Here is a 17,400-nt window from a genome sequence, read left to right as displayed (position 1 = left end):
TCTTTTATTCTATGCTTTTCACCATTCTTTTTAAATGGATACGGTCACTAACTCGCTAATGTGACCATATGTACTTTATCTCACTTGATATTCGGTTGCACGTGTAGTGAAACCGAATGCGTGGTTGTATGGACTAATGTCACTCAAATCAAGTTAGGAGTTTAATCTTAAGTACTTAAGACGATTACAATGCATATATGATAGAAAAACGACGTAGTATGGTGAGTTTTGACACCTAAATTTATCTAACTTTTAAGTGTGTGTGTGTGTGTGTGTGTGTGTGTGTGTGTATATATATATATATATATATATATATATATATATATATATATATATATATATATATATATATGGGACGGTTCACTTAAGATTAAAATAAAGATCTTGACATTCAACATCAACCACATATTTTCATTTGTTGATCTAACGATCCAACGTATCGATAGCAGCGGAGTATGCTTAATCATATATGGTTATACATATTTATATGTATATGTTTAATCATAAATGATTATACATATATGCCTATTCATATATTGAGTAATCATATATGATTTTAACGATTTGTAAAAGAAGAGCCAGTGGTGGCAGAAGTGATGGTGGTATAAATGATAGAGGTGGCAGCGGTGGAGTCCACTGGCGGCAGAGGTATTGGTAATAGTTGTGGTGGTAGGGAAGGTGGCGGAGGTGAAAGGAACGGGCGGTGTTGCATAATTATTTATGATAAAAATTGAGCCGTCGTGCTTGTATGCCGGAGGGTTATAGCATCAGATGTGAATTATGTGACTGAGGGTTAATCTTAAAACATCTATTTTATTTTGATAATCAACGGAACACCTCTCTCTCTCTCTCTCTCTCTCTCTCTATATATATATATATATATATATATATATATATATATATATATATATATATATATATATATATATATATATATATATATATATAATGTGTGTGTGAGAGTGTGTATGTGTTGGTGTATATGAAATGTAAAAGAAAGATGAGGGAGGGACCGAAAAGAGTATGCATGTGTATTACTTTCTGAGATTGGGAATTGTTGAAAGACAGTGAGCATAACCTGCAAACAGAATCTCACCCCATACATGGCAATACTAAGGGTACCTCTACCATCCTCACCTGCCCCCTTCTCCTCTTAGCCTTCTACCACCACCATTCGATTTTAGTTCTTTTGATTTCATTTGCATGGATCACTGAAATCCAAGTCATAAAACACTAAAAAATCCGATCTTTATTCTAGGGATTCATGCTGTGAAATCATTGGATGGGACTCAAAGTCAGCAAAAAGTTTTCATCCTTTTGTATCTTCCTCATCGTTACCGTTTGTGTTCTTCTAACAATAACGTCTTCAGGTATGTAACAATAGGAAACAAAGTTGCCCCTGGATCACTATATTTTTCTCCTTAATCGATTCATTTTCCAGTTTTCAGATCTGGATTGAGTGCTCTGAAAGTCCATGATCATATCCATGACCTCTCCTTCAGGGTGAGTTCTTGCTTCAGTACTTTTAGTTATAATTATGGCGTTGAACGTTCTTTCATGCCTTAACGCTCTTTATATTGTTATAGCTTCTTCTAGCTAGTTATTAAATTCAGTTTTTGTTGTTCAAAACTGAAAATTTTGTTAATTTTAGTGCTCTTTATCTTGATAACTAGTTCCAGCCATGTAAGAAAATATATTATTCATCAGGTGAATACGTTTCCATTAATAATTGCCTCAAGAACTACAGAAATTAAATAAGTTTTTTATCCTTCATTACCACATGAATTTATTTTTTCAAAAATAAAATAAAAATAACATCTATTTTTGATAACTAGTTTCCACTAGCTTCCTAGCACTTGCAGAAAATATGATTCATCAAATCAGCAGTCTACCTTTCTTTACAACTTAAAAAAATAAATTATAAGTAATTTTTTTATATACATTTTTTTGGTACACAAACAAAATGAATCATCATATTATTCAAAACTAAAATGATTCATAAAAAAAAATTCATTAAAAAACACCACCTTTATGATTTATTTTTAATGAATCAATAAAAAACTCATTTTTATGATAATTTTAATGAATATCAACAAAAACGTTGTAAAAATGAAACATCGAGATATTTTACCAAGATTTTTTTTATGAATCGTGTTATTTTCAATTTATTTGTTATGTTTTCCAAAAAAAATATGTTTGAAAAAAAACTTTTTATCTTTTTATCAAAAATGTTTTTTACCGGATATATATATATATATATATATATATATATATATATATATATATATATATATATATATATATATATATATATATATATATATATATATATATATCATTTGGTATTTAAGATAAAAACAAGAAGACTGGCCAGATGGCATAGACTAAGATGTGACTGTCAAAACAATGGTGAAGACTGAAGACCAAGTAGGGTTTCTGCATTTAAATAAAAAGTACACATGGGGTACACTTAGTCTGCGCCAGTACTGTGACCCATTATATATTCACTTTAATTCTTAATTTCATGCTACCCTTTTACAATTTGTGTAAATGTGAAAGGGTATTGTATTCATACACCCCTCATTTACACTTGTACATCCTCATCCCCCACGTGAGAGTGTGTTTGATTTTTTAAATGAGCAATGCTATATGAGTAGTATCACCTTTTGTGTAAATATCAAAATTCAGAAAAAGGAACGCCTTCACATATGAGAAGATTTTGTTATATCGAGCTTTTATAAGGGAGAAGAGAATAGATATAACTAGCATAAGGTTTCTTTAAACGGATTATTTTTTAGCAAACTTTGTCCTAAAAGAATCATGTGAAATATAATTAAATACACACAACTAAATGGTAGGAAGTTGTGCTTACCAATATATCTATAGATCTGCGTTGAAAATTTATTGAAATATAACCAGATGATACAGTGTTACACTGGGGTCAAGTGCAATTATTATGTCCATACGACCCTAGCTAAGGTCAGTTTATTCAAAATTAATATAACCATTCTAATCAAGAGACTACAATTATTTTACGTATTATGCGTGCATAGAGATTGAACGAATTATTTTGTCTCAAAAATTATACAGATAGTGCATGCTAGTTACTGACCCAAGGGACCCCACTTGAAGAAGGACCCCAGCCCCTTTAAAGTCGGAATCATGTTGGGTGATAAAGCCCAGGACCCCGTGAACCCTTCTTGTCTCCCCTAGCTTTTTAACCTCACGGGTGCCATTATATTTAATATGCAGGGTAAAGAAGAAGAGATGATAAGGTCAACCATAACCACCATGCGGAGGCGGATGTTGAGTGGCCTTGGCTCATCACCGCCACGTTGTGCATGGAAGTGTGGGCGGTGCACCCCTTGCAAACCAATTCATGTCACGGTGCCACCAGGGAAGCCGGTAACTATGGAGTACTATCCAGAAGCATGGAGGTGCAAATGCGGGAACAAATTGTATATGCCATAATAGGAGTGTTAACTTTATGTCTAATTTAGTTGATTACCTACTAATTATGTGTTTACTCATATATTAATTTATGCTCAAGATGTTAATCATCAGCTATCCGTAATCATTATGTAACTAAATTTTTTTAAGACTAGTTCATTGGAGATGTTTTTTCAGGGTCGGTCAAGTTCGATATTAGATTTGATATTTCTTTAAATTGGAGGATATATTGGGTGAACTGGAAGAGTATTTTGTATGCTAAAGTTTAAGGTGGTTTGGTTGTTGGTAGTCTTAGTGCATTTAATGAGGGTATTCTTTCACTTTTCCGGATATATCAAAATCGTCGTCGATACAAGTACGGTTTGTAATGATTTTCTAAAAAAGAAATTATTAATTGCATGTGGCGACGAAAAATCGTTAGGACAGGTGAAACCTATAGTGACGACATGTTGACGGTATAGATACCACCTATAGCAACAACATGTCGTCGTCACATGATATTTACAACTATCGATCAAATACCTATAATGAAAACTTGTTTTCGGGATAGCCACTGGGCTTTTTTTTGTTTTTATAGATTTTGTACCTTTATAATTCCTGCATTTTTTTTAAAATCCAAACATTTTGCAACATATATCAATTGAAATACAATAACTAACTACTATTATTCAAATTCAAAACATCAAATTCAAGTTTAATATTACATATTAAAATAAATACAATAAATAGTTAACATTGTTTAAAATAACACAAAATAACTTTTCTTCTCCTTCATCTTTTTACATCATCTCATGCTAGACATTTTGTTAAGAGGTACCTCTTTATGTGTTGGAGTTGAATAGAAAGCTAGAAAAATGTAGTGGTTGGAAATTGGGAATACATGCCGCCCACGATACATTATATTGTTGCAAGTATTTTTACATTTTTGCATCAAATTAGGATTGAGATTTGGATTGAGATTGGGAGGATGTGGAAGTGGAAACCCGTTCATTTGGAATTAAAAGAAGTTGGCGATTAGGCTCTTACCCACTCTGTGATCATGTCCTCGTCTCTTCCTAAGGCACGTGCTAGACATTCTTCCTCATCTACTTCTCCGCTTTCCTTAGCCTTGCTTTGCATTTTCTCATTTTCGTCTTGAATTTTCTCTTAAAATAAAGAAAACAATAAACATATGATAATTAAACAAACAACTAAATTTAAACATTAAAATAATAATAAATCTACCTTAAACAAAAAACCATAATTAATAATAATAACATATTTCAAAAACATAGTAATTTCATTTATCACTTAGTCAATCTTATTGTGCTCGACTTATACAACAACCCGAGCTTTTGTTGTAGTGCATTTGTCTTCAACCCTCAATATGTTACAGCTTCATGCCTAGTTTTTCCTATACTAAGTCAAAAACAATAAATATATTTATATAAGTGTTAATAAAAAATTTAAATAATAGTAAGATATTTTATTACCTTTAAATAACGTCGTTGAACATAAGACCTACATCCATGAGCACTTGTATGCGGATGTTTGGAGCTAGTAACTTTATTTTTGGTCAACATGCGTATATAATCACCGGTCATAAATAACAGATCAATCATCTTATTCTAAGCTTCGGCGGACCAATCAGTCGGTGGATTTCTTCTTGCCCTTTCCACATCTCCATATCCACCGACTCTGTCAAAATGTTTTTCATGTCATGTTTGTGATCTCGATAAGTTCTTTGCATATCTGCTTCGATAACCACTCTAACGAGTTCCCACAAGTTTGTGCTTCGATACCTATAAACATCAAAATAAGTCTACAAAAAATCATATTTGATTAGTAAAAGAAATATTTAGTAAGTGTAAAATTCAATACATATAAAATATATTGTATACATAGTTCTCACTCGACATATAAACTATCTTTGTACTTGGTAGGAACATAAGGCAAAGAATGATAATACAACAGCACCTCTGATCCCACCAGATTTGATATGTTCTCCCTAAGGCATCAAGTCCCATAACCAAAGGATTGCTATCGTTATCTTCATACTCATCGTACAAATTTAAGTTTCTCCATTTGCCACGTACATTCACATTTCGCTTTTGCTACATTTACAAATAAAATTGGAAATTTAGAAATTTAAAACTTTAAAAACATATCTAATACTTAAGAATTTCATGTAAATTACAAGATTGGCAACCCAATGGTAAATCGTGTGCGACCCTGTGTGGAGGTTTATCCTCACATTCTCCTCCATGTCCCCTCGAGACTTCTGCCTTTTGTTTGACAAATATAAACATTCAAATTATATAATAAAGCTACCTATAAATAAGCAACATTTGAAAATTTAGCAAATACTATAAGCAATCACGATATATAATAACTATAATATACTGTCAATAAGAATCATCACTAGAACAATATACATGTACAACATCAACATCACTCTCATCGTTTTCGTTATTTATTTATTCATTTGAAGAGTACGTATGACCATCGTCATCGGCGTTGTTATTGAAATCGTTATCATTTATAGTAGGAAAAACATTCCTCCTAGCAACCACATTTGATTCACCAAGTCGTCTACATAGGCAAGGTGCCTATGTCGACAACCATGGTAAAATCAATTGATTGAGTGTCGTTCACGACATCTATCTCATTTACAACACCAATACTTGGATGATCCTTCGATGATGAACCTCTTCCAAAACTCTCCATTTATTGTTTTGAGTAGGATCTTGTTTCAAACACTTGTTTAGCATGTGTGGGTAAGATGTAATGTTGATCATCATACCATGTTTTATCGACATACCATTCATGACTGGTATCAATAACAACCATACTATTTATAGTCTTTAAACATCCATTACTTAATGATGCATTAAACCATTTACCACGAAAGAGTACGAATGGGTTACCATATAAATAATGCGACTCTATGATCTCTTCTAATTAACCATAGAATGGTGTACCGTCAACTCCTAATGTAACAACTGTTGGATTTAGTGTCTAAGCCCATAACTATAATCGGTATATACTTGACCCGAGAATAGCATGGTCCATTTTGTTTGCATGGCACCGGAACAATCTGAAGGATTAACTTTTGAGAAGAGGATATCTATGATTTATTAATTATTATAAGTTCTAATATACTAATATGAAATCTGATTTGAGAGTGGTGGGGTATAGTGATGCCAACTTTCAGATTGATAGGGATAATTTCCGCTCATAGTTAGCTGGGTCTTTACTCTAAATGGAGGAGCAATAACTTGGAAAAGATTCAAGCAGGAGACGGTAGCTAATTCAATGTGTGAATCAGAGTACATAGTAGCAAGCGAGGCGACGAAGGAGACAATATGGTTGGAGAACTTCATTGGAGACCTTAGAGTTGTACCGGGTATAAAGGAGCCTATGGATATTTTCTGTGATAGCGAGAGTGCAGTTGCCTTAACCAAGGAACCAAGGGATCATGAAAGATCCAGACACATCTACAGAAAATAACACTTCATTACACATCGAATAGAAGAAGGACTCATCGTGGCAAAGAGGGTATCATCGGATGAGAACCCAGCAGATCCCCTCACGAAAGGACTAATTAGGGTTAAGCATTTACAACATGTGAGGTGCATTGGGCTGGAGGATGATATTAGTTTTACTAATTAGATAGCACTCGAAACTTGTAATAGTTTAAATGTAATTGACATTTTATGCTTAAATAAAAGGTGTTTTTTATTTACTAGTATGGTACTATCTTGTGTCAATCATTTACTATTGTTTCATTTTGCATGTTTTGACTTCCATAAGAATTATGTTATGGTATATCATATTATTCAAACTATCCACGGTCGATCATACATTGGAGGTAGGTATTGAATCAAGATTGTCATGAATTTGGTTTGTAGATTTGTCTGAATGGTATTAGACATATCAAGTTCGCTAAAACATTAATGAGTGCTCATAAGGTTTGAGTATCGGATTCAACCCGCGGTCACTTGTATCACTTCATGGAATTTATCTCGAGTGATCCTGAGACGATAATATCATATAAGTCTTAAAACTTAGATATATGAGTTGTTGACTATGAATTGGTTGTACATTGATAGTAGGAAAATGCATCGGTAACTCGATATTATAAAACGTTTTGTTGTGTACACTTTCATGAATGGTTAGTAGAAGCATATACTGTCGAAGTTTATATGTTCCTTTTAGTCCTTAGAGGATTAAAAGTGATATCTTGGTCCCCTCGATGATTTTGTTTTGACCTATGTACCGGGCCCGATCAGAACTAAATTGAAGTTTTCGATTAAGTTCTACGTCAAACAAATTGGAAATCGGGATACAAACTGTTGGACAATAAGTATGACATCGTTCTATGTATTTGCCCAGCTGATATCTTGAGAACAGAGGATTATAGGGTCACTTAACTAAAATGTAGTGTCTGAGTTCGACAAAGGCTTTTAAGAGCTACGATTGCTAGTTGGTGTTTTAAGTCGTACTTGCAGTTATAGTTATTAGACTTATCCAAGTGGGAGACTGTTGGATCTAGTGTCTAAGCCCATAACTATAATTGGTATGTACTTGACCCGAGAATAGCATGGTCCATTTGGGTTGCATGGCACCTGAACAATCTGAATGATGGACTTTGGAGAAGAGGATATCTATAATTTATTAATATATTATAAATTCTAATATATTAATATGAAATCATATTATTTAATTAGTATTGATCAAGGATTAGTTTGGAATTAATCATGTGATCAAAAGAGACTAATAAAATATAAGGGGTTTATTTGGTAAATCATTCATTCTTATACAGTAGGCTAATGAACCATACTTCTTCATATTGGGCTAAACCCATGGATACTTTATGGAAGGTTTTAACCTATGGATCATGAGGGATATGGAAGGTCATTAGGGTTTACATGTGTAACCCTAGTTTGTCACACTATATAAGAGACCCTAAGGCTACCAAAATTGGAACCTAAGTGATAAGAAAAGAGGGCTAGCTGATTTTGAGTGCAAGGATACTTCTCTCAAGTTCTTCCATATTTTGGTGGTGTTGTGTGAAGCATTTGAGGCATCACACTTGCGATGCTAGGCTCTTAAAGTCTCAAGGAATCAAGCTACAAGAAAAGGTATGTCATTCTATTATATTTTTGTATTACATACACTCCATGATATGCTAGTTAGGATGAAACCTTGGAAAAATGAAAGTTCGCATGAATAATAGAGAAAACATAGATTCAAGGTTTCTAAGGTTGCATGCACGCCTTAGGAGTGTTAGAATGCTCAAAACCCTTCAATAACACCACTATTTTGAGTAGTTCATCGGAGATCATGGCTACTCTTGACAAATCCAACACCATTTACTATTCATGCAATGTATTAATATGCATTCAACGGACAATGTGCCAACACCTTTAATTCGTCTGTAAGGATATATAAGATTGTACGTTTCAGTAATAAATTAGTTTTTCATTGGTTCTACATATAAATATATAACATAATTACCTTTTCTTTGAACCATGAAGGAAATTTCATTTTGAAATCACTTTCAGGCAATTCTGATTTGATTCACTAGATGTGGGACAAAACAATTAAAATAGTTAAAAATATTTTATAACATTATTGAAAATGTAGTTAATAAATCAGAAACTTACAATTTGTAGCCTCTCTAATCATCCGCGTCGCACTTATTTAGTACAATCCAATGTAATGATTTTTTAGCCTCTTTATAAAGTTCCATGATTTTCTTAGCCCACATTGTTTGACATTGTGATGAGAACACAGTGCCTTCTTGGAAATCCAGGATCATCATTTCTATCAGCATAGTTGAAGTTAGTTTTCATACCCTCAAGATACACAGAGCTGAATGTCAAAGATTCATCAACAAAATAACCCTCTGCTATTGAACATTTTAGCATGGCTTTGTTTTTTACATAAATTTTATGTTTTTTCATATAACTTTTAAAAGGATACATCCATCTCATGTATACAGTCCCTCTAAGAATGGCTTCTTCGGGTAAATGAAGAATAAGATGAATCATTATGTCAAATAGTCTTGGAGGATATATTTGTTGGAATAGTGTCTAAGGCTGCAACTATATTATGCAAGTATTTGACCCGATTGTGCATGGTCCTTTTGGGTTGCCTTCACCATAGCACTTGACATGATGATTTATTATGAGAGAATAGATATTATTAATATATTATGAGAATAATATCAGAAATAATAATATTGTTATTTGATTAATATAAGTCATAGATTAATTAGTATTAATTTGGTGACTTAAAGAGATTAATTAAATAAGAGGGTATATACTGTCAATTGTTTGATAGTTACACTTTGGGCTATATATCCTTTAAGGATAAGAGGGTGGACGAATTCTAGGGGTTGGGATAGCCTCAAATTCGTCCAAAGGCTTATCTTTGGTAAGGATTAGGATTGCTTAGAGTTTAAGTTATCCAATTAGGGTTTAAGGGTGAAACCCTAGGAGCCTTGCAAGTATAAATAGACCCTTAGGGCATGGGAAATCGGCATCTCTTCTAAAGTAAGGAAACCCTAGCCGATTTCTTCCTTAACCTCTCTCTCAAATAATTCTCTTTGCTAGTTGGTGTTTGTAAGCCATTAGAGGAGTGATAATTGTGACTCTAGAGCTCCAACAAGAAGATCAAACAAGTGGTTCAAAGTAAGCTTCTATCTCTGATTTTGTATTGTTCTTATACCTTATTAGTCATTAGAAGTCTTGGATTCAATGCATGTTTAATTAGAGAAACCTAGATCCAAGCATTAGGGTTTGCATGTGCACATAGGAATGTTTATTTGGCCAAAACCCATAAGTGGTATCAAAGCCTAGATAGGTTTCTATTAAATTGTTGCTTGATTGTTTGAATCTTACCTGCAAAATATGAATTTTGTGTTTCTGAGTCATGGACTCGGCGAGTCCCATAGTGGACTCAATGAGTTGGCCTGACTCGGCGAGTCCGAGCTTCAGAAAGAACCAAAATCGAGATTTTTTGATATTTTTCTTATGGAAACTTACCTTTATCATATTAGATCAACCCAAATCCGATTTTATGATATATATGACTATATTTTTGATCTAGTTGAATATATTTATCAATTAATAAAATATTTAATTTCCTTATGCGATAATTATTAATTATTTTGATTAAATTGGTAAATTGTTTTTCAAGAAATCATAAACATATCAAATATGGATAATTATGTGATTAGTTGTTAATTTAAATTATTTGTTATTTGATCATTTATGTTTTAAAAAGTTTAAAATTTGCCCTCAAGTTTTGAAATTTATGTTTTGTGATTAAAAGTTTAATTTAGATAATTTAAATTTCAAACCCTGGAGTTTTTTTTTACAAGTTTAAAATCTAACCCTATACTAATATAATATTACAAGATTAATATCTATATATGTATAACTTAAAAGCTAGTCTTACCGTTAGTAGGCCTCATTCACGAAACCAGTCTATAAGGTGGGTATAATTTGATGCGATGGATATCAAATTTTACGATAAATGTAGCCTTATATAACTCATCGTATCTATCTTCTCAACTCATTTAATGATAAGATGACCATGTTAGCAATGTAACAAGTAAAATGCATGTTACATGGAGAAAATGGTTAAATTATCATTTAATTTTAGTTTGAGATTTATTCATAAATTATAGTAAAATAATGAGACTTTAATGGAATCGGATAAGTAATAAAACCAGTAAACCGGATAAAATTGATTAAATCGTTATTTTTACCGTGCTTTTTCATAAATAAATTTTAGTTTAAAAATTTTTCTATTAAGACTTCTCTGTAAAGATATTCCATTCATTATAAACTTATAATAGCTTATAATTTATTGGTCAAAGATTCAAAAAAATCACCATACAAGTTGATAACTCCGACCCCACCGAAATTTTGATTGTGATTGGATGGTATTGGCTGTAAATGAAGTACGTGCATGTTCCTGGTTGTAGACGCATTAATTCAAGTTGGTCTTTATATTTTATATTAGATGCATTTTTATGTATTGATCTTTTAACGAGTAAACATTCTAAAAATGAATAGTCACAAGCTTAAATGTAAAAAAGTTTCAGTTATATATATATATATATATATATATATATATATATATATATATATATATATATATATATATATTAATTAGATTTTGTTTGAATGATAGACCTCTATATATATATATATATATATATATATATATATATATATATATATATATATATATATATATATATATATATAACCATTCTAAAAAAAAATAGTCACAAGCTTAAATGTGAAAAAGTTTCAATTTTATAGAGGTCTATCATTCAAACAAAATCTAATATATATATATATATATATATATATATATATATATATATATATATATATATATATATATATATATATATATATATATATATATATATATATATATATATAATTTACAAAAATACCAGTTACATCTGTGAGATCACTTCGTGAAATTTCTTAAGATAGTATGCCGTGTTCTTAGACTTCCATGCAATGCTGGTCTGGTCCCCTAATCAAACTTAATCATTCCTAATGCAACAGTTTTCTCATGCAACTCGTTTGTTTCTTGCAGAGTGATTTTTTTTTTCCGAATCCAGCCTCCCGTAGTTAAATTCGACCTGCCCCTTCGGTCTATTTCAACCGGATATCGGGTCTATTTCACCCCTTACCGCTACTACATGTTATCACACATAATTCACATAGTTATCAAATAGTATATACACAACCGATAATTATCATAGAGACACCCATCATGCAATATCATAACTAGTAGGTCGGCCTTGGTACCTTCGATCCACAAATTTTACGAAAAGAGACTCACCTCAAATTGTGAGTGTGATAACGTACTTGGCGAATGGCTCGTGAACTCCTCACCCTATCGCACATCATAAATTTATAATTATCTATCAAATTATGACTCCAACCAGAATTCTGTCTTAAGGCAAAGATTCCCTAGTTCTTGTCTTATTGGTCCTCTTCCTCCCAAGGCCCAATTTCGAACAACCCAAATGTGACCAAGCCCAACAAATAAATTCTAAGGTCCAATAAGGCCTAAATATCATCCATAAAAACCCTAGGCCCATAGGTTTTCCACAAGTGGGCTTGGGGGCCAACAAACTAAGGCCTAATAAATCAAAGCATAACTATTACTTTTGCTCTTTGTATGTGTACGTGCGGCGCACTCTGCATGTACACCCAACGTACGCTAGTTGACCAAGTATGGGTAGCGTACCAGGGAGTACGGCCAACGTACTGGCTAGCCAACCAAATAACCCTCTTGTGACTTAATCCATTAAGTCCTAACGTCTAAAACATTGATCCAGGTCCGTAAGAACGTCCTAAGCTACAAAGTCATAAACTTTATGCTTTTGCATGCATGGATGGGGATTAAGACATAGATTAAGCTCATAAACATACTTAGTTGGTACCTAGCACTTGCATGGTTGAGGCTAAACCATCAAGGTCTGATTTTTATGGCTCTTAACACTTCCAAGAGCCTAAAATGATAGCTCATATGGACTAATACTCTTTTAACTCAAAGAACGTCAAATATGGGATGAAAATAAAACATAAAACGCCCCAAAACTATATATAAGCATGCAATGGCCAAGGTTTAAGCTCTATACCTCAAATAGGTCAAAATTGATGCCAAACTTCTGGATCAACAAGTCCTCTTCACATCCTTGCTACTTCTACAAACTCCTTCTTCTTCAACACCACCAAATAACACCAAAAAATGCATAAGGTAAGATTAAAATGGAGGTAGGAGGTATAGGGTTCAGTTTCAACACTCTAAGGATGATGGAGGCTGAAAGAATGAGGGTTAGGAGGGACATAAGTTCTTTAAAATGAAATTCAAAACTCGGGTATTATAGTATGTGTGAGAAAGAGAGAGGGGGAGAGAGAGAGAGAGGAATGGTTTTAAAAAAATCATTTACTTCTACCTCCGTTAAGGACAAAAATGAAAGTCAAAAGTAGCTAAAACAACCTAAAGGAAAGTTGTAGTACCCATTGAGATCATCACATATATATAGAGATGGCTTAGATCGGAGCTCGCACGAAAGAGTTATGACTTTTTACAAAATCATTATATACGCGTTAGGTGTGTGTCTATGTCTGTCACATACCTGACACCGGATTCGATTAGATTGCGAGTGACGTGGCCAATTTGAGAAGTAACATATGGCATTCTCTGGATAGAGCCACAATGATCATGCGTGAGGCACACTGATATTTATGTCGCACCCCCAAATCCATGAATATAAATAGATGGTTGTGTAGAACCCATTTCTCAAACCCTCAGTAGTCGCTCTTTCAACAATCTCAAAGTTGATGCCCTTTGAAGTGGTACCCCAGTGTCTTGAGCCTAATTCAACCCTACATCAAAGGTCTCACACGACTAGGGTGGGTTTACGACCCCAATTTCACTAATTTAAATGTTTTATAGCGAGGGGTGGGGTGGGGTGGATACATGCTTATCAAATGGTTTTATCCAGATAATTTTATATCTATAAATATCAACTGTTTTATAAATCTTAAAGCCTTAATATAATGTAGCTGTAGATAATACCTAGTTGTAAGCTATGATATTATGCCTAAGAGTTATGATGTCCGATAGTCTAGGAAGAGATAATACCTAGATGTTATAATGACCAAATCCCTAGGATAACATCGTACCTAGAAGTTATGTCAGTCAAATGTAGGGATATACATTATACGTAATCGTTACTCTGCCCAAATATCTAGTTATCAAATTAACCGTCATTGGGGTATGTTTATATATATATATATATATATATATATATATATATATATATATATATATATATATATATATATATACACACACACACACACACACATACACACACAAAACTATGAGAGCAAAAGATATAAATATAAAATATAAAATTAAAGGTGTTTGTATTAGGATAATTATAGGAAAGATAAAAGATTAAAGATTAATGATAAAAGATAGAATACCTAAGGTTAATGTGTTAGTAAGCTGTTAATATTAATCTAATAGCTGTGATTAAATTCAGCTTCTCCAGTACCTATAGTCATTAATCTTTCGAGAGCTAGGAAGATATGTATAGATCTATACGGGGATTGACACCCCTACATGCAATTCCTAGCTACAATCCCATCAGGATAACTTTCTTATTAGTCACTATTCGATGTCCGATGAAGCGTTGTGGCGGGGATATTATTATTCAAACAACTTTGATTATGGGGGGCTCATGGTAATACATTACAAACACCTTAGAGATCCGACAACCATTAGGGACGCCTTAGAGTGGTAGATAAAATATGTTAGGGTTGTTAGATATCCTACAAAGATAGAAAACTAGGATTAATAAAATATTATCAGAGCTTTGTTTATAGTGAACTAGCATATCTAGCCACACATGGATACGCAACTATAACCCAAAAAGAGGGACTAACATAACTCTGAACAAAACAAGTAAATAAAACACCCTTGCTTGCACTAGGAATAGGAACATAACGCCGAACCAAACAAAAATAATACTAGTGTCTCAGTTAATTCGGGAACTGTTCTTAGTGATACCAAGGAGTGAATGCAGCCTGATCAACTACATTCTCTCCAACGTAAAGCTAACACACATCCTGATGAGATCGGGATTTCTAGGGAATCTAAAACCATACCCCTACCACCGAAAAGAGAACGCCTACTTGATCTATGCGATAATTGTAGCATCCTAGGAATAACGTTAGCATAATTACACACTCTCGCAGACCGCATGGCTGGTTTTCATCACCCTGGAGACCCCTACTTCCCTAACCAGGGGAACAACGGATGGTTAGAGGAGGAGCCCGAGGAAGAGCCCGAGGAAGAGCCTGAGGAGGAGCCTGAGGAAGACCCCGAAGAGGAATCTGACGGGGAACCGGAGGCCGAAGTTGATGGCGAGCCGGCTGAATCAGAGGAAGATGAAGGAAGCCTCGAGGAGGATGCTGATGATGGAGAAGGGGGTGATTCGGATGCGGAGTCCGAAGTCATCAACCCCCCTTACCCGATCAGGGTGCCTGCCTATCGCGTAGGCCCCACTGGTCCTACACCTCCCTGGGGTATTGATCTTTGGAGATGGAGCAGACAGCAGGGACAGCGACCCCCGTACGGCATGTCACGCGAGTTCTTTGACCTGAGAGATGGAGGACCGGCTGATCGAGCCCTTCCAGTCATGGTGAAACGGTTACGGAATACGGGCGACCTTGCCCAGGACACTGCGGATCAGGTGCGCCAGTTGAGGACTAGGGTCGAGCGTGCGGAGCAGGAGACGCGTGACGTCCTTCGAGAGTTTCACATGAGGCAGGTTCGGTGGGAGTCTCGACTCCGGGACACGGAACGCTTGGTGGCTCGTCTTCAAGGAGCATCCACATCCTCGGCACCACCTCCGGACGCAACTCATCGCGGTTAGGGATAGACTTATCATAGTAGGTCGTTAGGAAATATGCTATGTACTCCGACTCTATGTTTAAGTGACTACACTACTCATAGAGTCGTTATGCTGTCGAACTAGTATCACTCATGTATGCTTCTACGAGCAAATTTTCATGTATCAAATGCGGATAATATTAATAAATTTTTACGTGTTTTATTACGATATTGCAAATTGTTATGTGTTGAGATATTATTATTGATTGGTCAATGGTAGTAGTGTTTAAGTTCGTACCATGCACCTAGTCAGTAGGATCACGACCTCACCGAAACAACATACCCTCAACATCTTTCCGTATTGTGACAAAAAGATGCCTCCCCGACCTGCTCGCGGAAACCCAAGACCAACCCCACCTGAAGTTGACTCAGCCGCTTTCCAGGCAGCTGTATCTGCAGCAGTCACTGCAGCGATTGCGCAAATTCAACAAGGGAACAATGGAGGAGTCAATGGGCAAGGAGCCGGAAGTTCAAACAATGGAATGAATCAAGGACCCACCAAGACATGTACCTACAAGGACTTCACAAACGCCAAACCACGAACTTTTAATGGCACTGGAGGGGTGATCACTCTTAAGCGATGGATCGAAAAGGTGGAGTCGGTATTCGAGATATGTGACTGCCTTGAGCACATGAAGGTGAAGTTCCCAGCCTGCACTTTTGTGGATCAAGCACTCACCTGGTGGAACGGACATGTAGAATCCATGACACTCCCTGTAGCCAACTCTATGTCGTGGACAGAGATGAAAGAAATGTTAATGGCAGAGTACTGCCCACGAGGCGAAATACAGAAGATGGAACAAGAGCTATGGAACCTCACTGTGCAGAACGCGAATATCGATGCCTACATATCGAGATTTAGCGAACTATCTCTGCTGTGCCCGGGTATGATCGCCTCGGAAGGAAAGAAGATTGAGCGATTCATCTGGGGACTCACATCACCAATTCAAGGGAATGTGATAGCTGCAAACCCCGAAACATTTAACAGTGCAAAGAGATTGGCAAAAAGGTTGTACGACCATAACAACAAAAAGGGAGAGAAGCCAGTGGAGGCTGAGAAGACGAAGGAAGGAGATGGCAAGAGGGGAAAGAACAATAAGAGGAAGGGGCGCCAGGGCCCCGACACCTCCAAGAAGCAGCAGACAGTGGCGGTTAATGCTGTTACCACATCGGTTCTAGCCGCACCACATGCTCCAACCTCAGCCACTTCAAATGCTTCCAAACCTTATTTCGGTAATCTTCCCAAATGCAACAAGTGCGGTTTCCATCACTATGGAGAATGCAAGGATTTTCAGTGCACTAGTTGCAACCGAAGGGGTCACACCGCAAAGTACTGCAAGGCTTACCCTCCCCATAACCAAAATCAGGGAATCAACAACAACAACCCTCGCAACAACAACAACGCCCATGCCAGCGGCAATAGCGCAGGGCCTAGCTACACCTGCTTCGGATGCGGGA

At 35.2% G+C, this 17,400-nt stretch overlaps 1 long non-coding RNA gene across 1 annotated transcript; it reads left to right on the top strand.

Moving 5' to 3' along the window:
- Positions 1 to 962: 962 nt before the first annotated feature.
- LOC145008350 (uncharacterized) lies at positions 963 to 3,688 on the top strand. Its single transcript, XR_013663369.1, has 3 exons — positions 963 to 1,370; positions 1,442 to 1,503; positions 3,253 to 3,688. It is a non-coding gene; the product is annotated as an uncharacterized LOC145008350 (long non-coding RNA).
- Positions 3,689 to 17,400: the final 13,712 nt, after the last annotated feature.

The sequence above is a fragment of the Lactuca saligna genome, chromosome 8, assembly GCF_052625555.1.
Source record: "Lactuca saligna cultivar CGN05327 chromosome 8, ASM5262555v1, whole genome shotgun sequence".
NCBI lineage: Eukaryota > Viridiplantae > Streptophyta > Magnoliopsida > Asterales > Asteraceae > Lactuca > Lactuca saligna.
The sequence above is the reverse complement of the archived record's forward strand: the minus strand, read 5'-3'. Positions and strand labels throughout refer to the sequence as shown.